We start from the raw sequence: 9,701 nt of genomic DNA on the forward strand, positions 1-9,701 counted from the left end.
TTCAACCATCATTGCCCATCAATGTGGACATTCAACCAACATTGCTCTCAAGGAGTGGCCTTCATAGGGCCAAACATAAAGTGGGACCCATGACCTCACATAAGGGCCTCTCATACAATCACAATGGGCCTCATATACATCAAGTGGGCCGCATTGCATGGGCCTCATATAAATCACAATGGGGCCGCATCACATGGGCCTTACACATCGCAATGGGCCGCATCTCATGGGCATAATACACATCACAATGGGCTGCATCACATAGGCCTGGTATACATCACAATGGGCCTCTTCTCATGGGCCTCTCATACAACACAATGGACCTCATATACATCATCATAGGCCGCATCACATGAGCTGCATATACAACACATCGGGTGGGCCATATATACATCACAATGGGCTGCACAGCAGGTGGGCCGTGCACAGCCAACAGGTGGCCTAATACGTTTAGCAGGTGGTCCCTGTATACACCAGCAGGTGGGCCCTGCTTTTAGATAGATAGTGTGGATGTACAACACATACATCATGGGGATCGCATGTCCGAGAAAACGGACAGCGTGGGTGAAACAGATGGATTGCGTGGGTGAAACAAATGGACGGTGGGGGGTAAAACACTTACATCAATGGGCTCCACCGTCCATGGCTGGACGATGGATGGTGTGGATATGAAACATATACATCATGTGTGGGACCCACGTGTGTGAACAGCACACACATCAAGTGGGATCCATGGCCGAATGGCCTGGATGAACACATACCTCACGGTGGTTCCCACCGTATAGACCGCTAGACGGTGGAGATAAACATATGCATTATGGTTGGCCCGACAACACCGTCTAGAGACGGACGCTGTGGATCATACATCCATCCACGTGGACGGCATGTATGAAACACATACATAAAAGGTGGGTCCCACCGTCCAAACCACTGGACAGTTAGAATATAATACATATCTCATGACCGGACCTACAGGACTTGCTGACATATATAGGAGCTATATAGCTATTAAGGTACACCAGCTATCCTATGTGAGGCCTACCCCATATCAAATTATATATTATTTTATTATTCTCTCTTTTATTTTTTTATTTTTATTTTTTTATTAGCTTGCAACTAACGTCCAGGCCCTGGACGTTTGCCTGACGGATGGTCTGAATAAAACATATGTCCTGGTGGGATCCACATCGATGTGGCCCACCCCGTTTGGATCAACTGATATTGTGTTTTCCTTGCATCCAGACCCGTCCACTGGACAGTCAATCCAAGCCACTGGACAGAAGGATGAAACACTTAAATCGCGATGGTGTCCCACATAAGTGTGGGCCACACATGCTAAGCACGGATGGTGTGGATCTAATCCATTCATCAAGGTGGGCCGCAACAGAGGAAAGAGAGAGAGAGAGAGAGAGAGAGAGAGAGAGAGAGAGACGTGTGGAGGTGAGGGATTCTGCCACTATGAGCCCTCCCTATACATGATACAATGCATACATCAAATGGGTCCCAAATCATGTGGGCCTTAAATCATAAAAAGATCAATGGTGGAAATCCCTTTCCACCAAAAATGCAAGGTTTAGATGACCTTTTCACAATGGAAAAATAAACATCATGATGGGGTCCATGGAAAATGGCCCCATCATGGGATGATCATATGAATCATAGTGGCCCATCGGCCACACATAGGGTCTAAAGTGATATCCATACCATCAATCATAGGCCCCACTTAGCCCATCATCAAAAACATGATCTAACCTACAAATCACCCACCGATTTCACTTCTTCTTAGTCCTTTGGAAAGCTAAGCTTCTTGGCTTCTTCTTTGATGGTAGAAGATGAGGATTGAAGGGTGGAGATGGGAGATTTGGGAGATAGGAAGTGGGCCACACTTAGCTCTCTTTGGGGAGACCTTGGACGTTGTCTCTCTCTTAGTTGCTTAGGAAATGGACTTGAGAGAAAGAGAGAGAGAGGTGATGTAAGAGCAAGTGATGGGTGATGGGTGAGTATAAGAAAGGGATGAGTGGAGAGAGAGAGAGTTGACTTAGGGAATGGGAGAGGGATGGGTTGTGTACTTGTTGTACTTGACTTCAGATTGATTGATTGATGTGATGGGTTGTAGAGTTTCTCTTGAAATTTGCAACACACGGCGTTTTCTTCAAAATAAATATGGGCCCACAACTCCTGGCCTGGGTATCACATCGGTGCGTAAGACGCGGAGTTAGAACCGTGGCGACGGCGCGGTCACGATAGTATAAGTCTCGGGTCGAGTCAACTCACATATATGGAATGTGACTCAGGGTCACGCACAAACGCCGGTTACAAATCGCGGTTTGCTAGAATTCGATAGGGAGGATCGCGGAGGTCTATGGAATGGTACGGTCTAGGATACGGGTCTTACAGTTGCTACTTAATGTCATCGAAGGTGTTCGATGTCATTGAGGTCTTCGATGGGTGGTTGATGTCATTGAGATTTGTTTCCTATTCTAGTTGTGATAGTTTATATATCAGGTGTAATCGAGATTTGGTAAAGAGAGGAAGTGTTGTAGGGCTTTCTAATTCATTCATAAGGGTTCAAGGGCATAGCTAGGGTTTGAGGAAGTAGATTCAAGGCTTGTTCAAATTAGTAAGACTATCTCTTGTAATTTCTGCTTTCATGGTGCATTACTTGTTGCTTTGTGCTGTGATTTTTTCCCAAAAGGGTTTTTCCATGTAAAATTTAGATTGTTCTTGTTTGAACTTGGTTGTGCGATTGCAAGTACTTCACTTGATTCATCTCTGAGTGTTTTCGTGGTTCCCTAATAAAAAGCATAATACTCATACCAAACCATGTAACAATTATGGAGGAGAACATAAATGTGTAAAGAAGGCATGTAACAAGTATCAATAGTTGTCTCTACAATCAGGCTATATAAATATCATGTCATGTACTATAAATCAAGGTCAGTGAATGTTTAATCCATCATAGCTACTGTGTAAAAAATAACCAGCAACTAAAAAAGAAGATCATGATGCTAAACCCGTTCACCCACTACTCATCCAACTTTGATAAACTACATTCATACTTGCATTAGTATCATGCATCATGATCTCTACTCAGGTTGGGGCACAGATCTGAATCTGCAGGATTAGTAATAATAGGAAACACCAAGTTTGATATTGAGAAGTACTCAGGCAAAAATAATTTTGAATTGTGGAAGATTAAGATGATTAGTTTATTAATTAAGCAAGGCAAAGTTAATGCTCTTGAGGAGCGAAAATCGACTATGAAAGATGAAGAATGGGAGACTCTTGATAGTAATGCTTTAGCCTCCATCCATTTATGTCTCACGGATGAGGTTTTTTATAAGGTTTTGAGGGAGAAAACTCCGGCTAAGTTATGGGTGAAGTTAGAGGATATTTATTTGAAAAAATCCTTTGAAAATTGCTTACACTTGAAGCTACAGCAGTATAACTTTAAGAAGGTAGAGGGTGGAGATCTAGAGGCCCACATCAGCAACTTTAATAAATTGATTTGCAAATTATTGGATATGGAGGAAGTGATCAAAGATGAGGAATAAGCATGTATATTGCTGAATTCTCTTCCAGCATCGTATGAGTCATTTAAGGACGTGATGTGCACTGCAAATAAAACCCTAAGTGTCGACACTGTTATCTCAGCCTTTCAAGGGAAGGCCATGAGAAAGCTAGACGATGACATGGGGGTATCTTCCGATGCACTGTTTATGAGAGGCAGGAATTCTAAGCGAGGTATGGGATCTTCAAGGCCTAGATTTAAATCCAAGGGCAAGGGTAAAAGAAAACTAAAGTACTGGAACTGTGGGATGACGGGACATATGAAGAAGGATTGTACCAATCCTTAAGTGAAAAAAAAAATTTAGCCGGCTTCTTCTAAGGAGGCCAATGTTGTCACATCTGATAAAGAGATAAGTGGTGGTGATATACTATCTATGTCCGTGATCGGACAATTGCACGACAATCATGGAGATGAGTGGATTCTCGACACAGGAGCATCATATCACATGACTCTTCATCGGAATTGGTTCGCCAGTTATAAGGAATGCGATATAGACAGGTCTTTATGGGCATTGACAATGTCTGTAATGTTGTGACTATTGGTACTGTGATCATCAAGATGTTTGATAAGATGGAGCATACCTTAACTGATGTCAGGCACGTTCCTGATCTAAAGAAAAGTCTGATTTCTCTCGGTGCACTCGAGGTTATAGGGTAAAAGTTCACTGGTATTGATGGTGTCCTTAAAGTTTCAAAAAGGACACTCATGGTTATGAAAGCACCAAGGTACAAAAATCTTTATAGGTTAATCGAGAGCACTTCAGCAGTTGGAGTAGCAACAACTATTACAGATTCCACGTCTCTATGTATGTGGTATGCTCGTCTGGGCCACATGAGCGAGCAAGGCATAAAGGTACTATTTGATTGTTGTTTGATTCCATCTTTTAAGAATACTAATTTAGATATATGCGAGCATTATATATATGGTAAACAATCTAGATTATTTTTTAAAACTGGAAAACATGTATGTAAGGGAGTGCTTGAGTATGTGCACTCTGACGTATGGGGGCCATTACCAGAGGTTTCCATTGGAGGGTCGACATGGTTTGTTTCATTCATTGACGACTACTCCCAGAAAGTTTGGGTTTACTTCATAAAACGTAAATCTGAAGTTTTCACCATATTCAAACAATGAAAGGTAATGGTAGAAAAATAGTCAGGGTGAAAAATAAAGATTTTAAGAACCGACAATGGTGGAGAATTCACTTCCACTAAGTTTAATGAATATTATAAGGATGAAGGGATCATCAAGTACAACATAATGTGCCACACGCCCGAACAAAACGATATGGCTAAACGAATGAATCAGACTCTTTTGGAAAGGGCCCGATGCATGTTAAGTAATGCTGCGTTGGGTAAGGACTTATGGACAGAGGTTGTCAACACAGCTTACTATTTGGTGAACCAGTCTCCTTCTCTGATAATTGAATGTAAGATCTCAAAGGAAGTATGAAGTGGTCATAAGCTAGATTACTCAAATTTGCGCATATTTAGTTGTAAGGCTTACTCTCATGTACCGTCAGTTGACAGAGATAAGCTAGACTATAGAGTCAAAAAGTATATTTTTGTTGGTTATATATTTTTGTTAGTTATGGTATTGGTGTGAAAGGTTACAAGTTATTCGATAAGGTCACACACAAAATCATCACTAGCCGTGACGTCAAATTCGAAGAAATTTTCCTATTCTGTAAGAATGATCAGGAGGAGCAAAAGGAACTTGAAAGGTTAATCGTAGACGTCCAGATTGACACAGATGATACTCAGGCAAAGACAGATGCGCAGACAGATGTACAAGAATAGGTGGAGCAGTCACCTATGAGAAGAAACTCACCGCGTGATCGATGGTTACTGGCAAGATACAGGGACAACTCTAATATTGCATATACCCCCGTTATAGATGAGGGGGACCCATCTACTATTCAGGAAGCTCTTAATGAGCCTAATGCAGAAAAGTGAAAGGCGGCTATGGACAATGAGATGAATTTGTTGCACAAAAATCACACATGGGAGCTGGTGGAGCTTCCAATGAGCTGAAAAGCAATCGAATGCAAGTGGTTATTCAAAAGAAAATAGGATAGATACAAAGTAAGATTAGTAGCAAAGGGTTATGCTTAGAGAGAAGGAATCGACTTCACAGAGATATTCGAGCTGGTGGTTAAGCAGGTATCTATCAGATTCGTGCTGGCGCTGGTTGCTCAAACCGATCTCAAGCTGGAATAGATGGATGTTAAGACTGCATTCGTACACGGGGAGTTAGAAGACCATATCTACATGAAGCAACTAGAGGGCTATGAAATTAAAAGGGCAGAGAAAAATGTTTGCAGGTTAATGTAGTCGTTGTACGACTTGAAATAGTCGCCTAGGCAGTGGTATAAAAAATTTGATTCTTTTATGTTGAGTCAGAAATTTATTCAGAGTAAATACGATCACTATGTCTATTAAAAGACACTGAGTGATGGCAAATTCATCATCCTAATATTGTATATTGATAATATGTTGCTCGCCTGTAATGATATGTTTGAAATTAAATTACTGAAGACTCAATTATCAGGAACATTCAAGATGAAAGATCCGGGGGCTGGAAAAAGGGTTTTTGGCATAGATATTCATAGAGACAAGAAGAATAGCAGGCTTGGTTATCACAGACAGAATAGCTTGAAAAGGTATTGATCAAGTATGGAATGGACCAAGCAAAGTCGGTGAGCGTTCCCCACACAGCTCACTTCAAGCTTTCTTCAAAACAATGTCCTAAATCAAATAAGGAAAAACATGTTATGTCTCATGTGCCTTATTCGAATGCGGTTGGTGGTTTAATGTATGTCATAATCTGTACGAGACCAGATATTTCATAGGCAATCAGTGTTGTGAGCAGACACATGTCAAACCCTGACAAACAACATTGGAAGCAGTGAAACTGCTACTTTGAGACATTCGAGGTACGAAAGATTATGTCTTAACTTTTGATAAGATAGGAACAAAGTTGGTAGGGTCTGTGGATTCAGACTAAGTACCTAGTGTAGATTCTAGAAAGTCAACTTCACGTTACTTGTTTGTACTAGCAGGTGGAGCAATTAGTTAGATGTCGAAGCTTTAGTCCATGGTGGCTCTTTCCTCGACCGAAGCAGAATATATGGCAGTAACAGAAGCATTTAAGGAAGTTATATAGTTAAGAGGTATGATAAATTAGTTGGGGCTTCAGCAGGAGGTCGTGTCAGTAAATTGTGATAGCGAGAGTGCTATTAATTTGGCTAAAAAATTTTGTTTACCACTCTCATACTAAACACATTGATGTTCATCACCACTTTATCTGACAGGTGCTTGAAGAAGGAAGCGTGACTCTGGAGAAGATTCACACCAGCATGAATCCAGCGAACATGCTCACCAAGGTTGTTCCTACAAAGAAATTCAAGTTCTGTGCAACTTCTCTGAGCTTGGCGATAGCGTAAAAGGAAGACGGAGTGTGCACGAGAAGCATTTATGAAGCTATGATGAGAGATAAAGATAAGAGAAGAGGATAATGAGCTACACATTTGAAGATTGAAGACATGGTGGAGATTGTTGTATTTGATGTCTTAAATCTAAACAGATTCTGCGCAGATTTTTCACGCAACTACGAAAGTGAGAGATTTGTTTCCAATTTTGTTTATGATTCTTTCCGATTTTGTTTGGGATTCTTCTTAAAACTATATATATGGGTGTAAACGAGATTGTGAGGTATTATCCTAAGGAGGTGTTTGGAGTATGGGATTAGATGGGTTTAAGTGGGATGGAATTACCAAAATGTAATGATTACATTGTGTAAGGGATTGACTCCTAATCCCATGGATTGAGGCCATCCCACTCCATGTTTGGGAAACGGATTGGCATCTCATCTTACTAATACCGATCGGTGCTTTGTGGGCCCCACCATGATGTATGTGTTTCATCCATGTTGTCCACCCATTCTTCCATGTCATTTTATAGTATGAGCCCAAAAATAAGTTTGATCCAAATCTCAAGTGGACCACACAGTTGGCCTTATGAGGTTTTTAATGGTGTAATTCAATCACTACTGTTTTCCCATGGTGTGGTCCACCTTAGATTTATATCTACCTCATTTTTGGGATGAAGCCCAAAAATTATATTTCAAAATAGATGGATGGCATGGATAAAACACATATATCATGGTGGGGTCCACATAGCACTGACCACTAGGTACACGAAATCCAAAGTATGGTGGTAGAAACTCTTGCTCCAACATTGATTCCAAGAAGGGGTTCACAACTCATACCTTGTGTGATTCCCAAACACACCTTGCAATGATCTGTGGGATCTTGAAACCCACTTCCACCAAATCCCACTTAAACTCATGCCCCAAACGCCCCCTGAGGGATTCTAAGGCTTTCTAAAAGGGTTCTAAGGTTTGCAAAGGGTGTATCAAGGATGAGATTCAAGCTTGTTTGAATCGGGTAGGTCTTTTCTCTTTGTAATTTCTACTTTCATAGTGAAGATCTGTTGCTTTGTGCTATGGTTTTTTCCCGAAAGGGTTTTCCATGTTAAATCTTAGTGTTCTCTTATGTTTGCTTGGTGCTCTTGGATTACTATCCTAGATCCATCTCTATGTGATTCCGCAGTCCAAAACCCAACATAACCTACCTGTTAGTTTAGTCGATCCAAGTGTATGCTCTATGGCTTGTCGGTTAACCGGATCTTACCGATAAAAAACTTTAACTAATTTAGCTTTGACTGCTTCTTCAAATGGGTGTGTCCAGGTAGACTTGTCTGACCTGGTCCTAAAGCTGAGCATCGAGTCGAGTCGGACCGAGTTATGACTGACTTGACTCGATCCGGTTTTGAAATAGGCCTGACCTGGACTCAACTCGACTTAGTACTGAGTCTAGCATGCCCGAATCGATCTGAATCTGGGTATGGCAAGGACTAATTTGGATTGAGTCTGACCTAGTCAAAAGTACCAAATCAGTTCGAGTTGGCACTGATTCGGATCGAGAGAGATGAGGGAGGGAGTGGAGCGGAGAGAGAGAGAGAGAGAGAGAGAGAGAGAGAGAGAGAGACGAGGAGGAGGGTGGTGATGGTGGTGGGCGGCTGCTAGGCTTAGAAGAGGAGGGAGGGAGGGAGTGGAGAGGGGAGAGAGAGAGAGATAGGTGGGAGGGTGGTGGTGATGGTGGTGGGTGCTTTTCATGCTTGGAAGAGGAGGAGGATGAGGGAGGGAGAGAGAGTTTGGGATCGAGTCAAGGTCGATGCGGCGTATAGGGTTAAAGATACTTAGAAATTATGGTTTTTTATTATATATAGACCCAAATATGAGTTAAGTCGATTTTGGATCGAGTCGAGTATGTCCAAATTGAGTTTCAGATCGAGTTACTGGGTAACTCGAACTTGACTCGGTTTGAGTTCGGATTGGGCGGAAGCGTACTCAGTTCAAACCGACTCATCCATTCGGTTTGGGTCAAGTCGAGTTTGAATGAGTCGGACAAGTTGAGTCAGGCGAGTCGAGTTGTCCCATACCTAGATCTACTTGGTCCAACACATGTAGTAGACACCACATCGCCACACTACATTCCACATACATTTGCATCATACACACACTAGAACTAACTCAATCCTTGATATTTTGTCTTGTCATGTAAAGTAGAGACTGTACGCTTATGCAGGTAGAGAGGGTGCCTAATACCTTCCCTCTTTGTAACCACAGTCCCGTATCTATAATTTTCAATCATAGATCAAGAGTCATTTTAAGACAGGAGTCTCTCCCAGTTCATTCTTTCAAAGTTTCTAAAAGGTCTAGCCAATTGTGGAAATCTAAGTAATTGGTTAGTGGTGACTCCAAGTTAAACATAAAGTATTTTAAGTTATAAATGCATATGAAAGCCTTGAAAAAGCACCCGTGAATGTGATCCGCCCGCGATCCAATGTCCACTGGTCCCAAAAAATGAAGCATATATAAATCTCACACTATAAGCACGAATTAGGTGTTACCTGGGTAACAACTTAGTGGGTGTTACCCTTACCGTAGGGCCCACCTTGATGATGTGTTGTATATCAACACCATCCATACCATTTTGGGATGGGGTACCAAAAATTATGTAAATCCAAAGCTCAAGTGGAGCACACCACAAGAAATAGTGGTAATT

Source organism: Magnolia sinica, chromosome 5, assembly GCF_029962835.1.
Source record: "Magnolia sinica isolate HGM2019 chromosome 5, MsV1, whole genome shotgun sequence".
Lineage (NCBI taxonomy): Eukaryota > Viridiplantae > Streptophyta > Magnoliopsida > Magnoliales > Magnoliaceae > Magnolia > Magnolia sinica.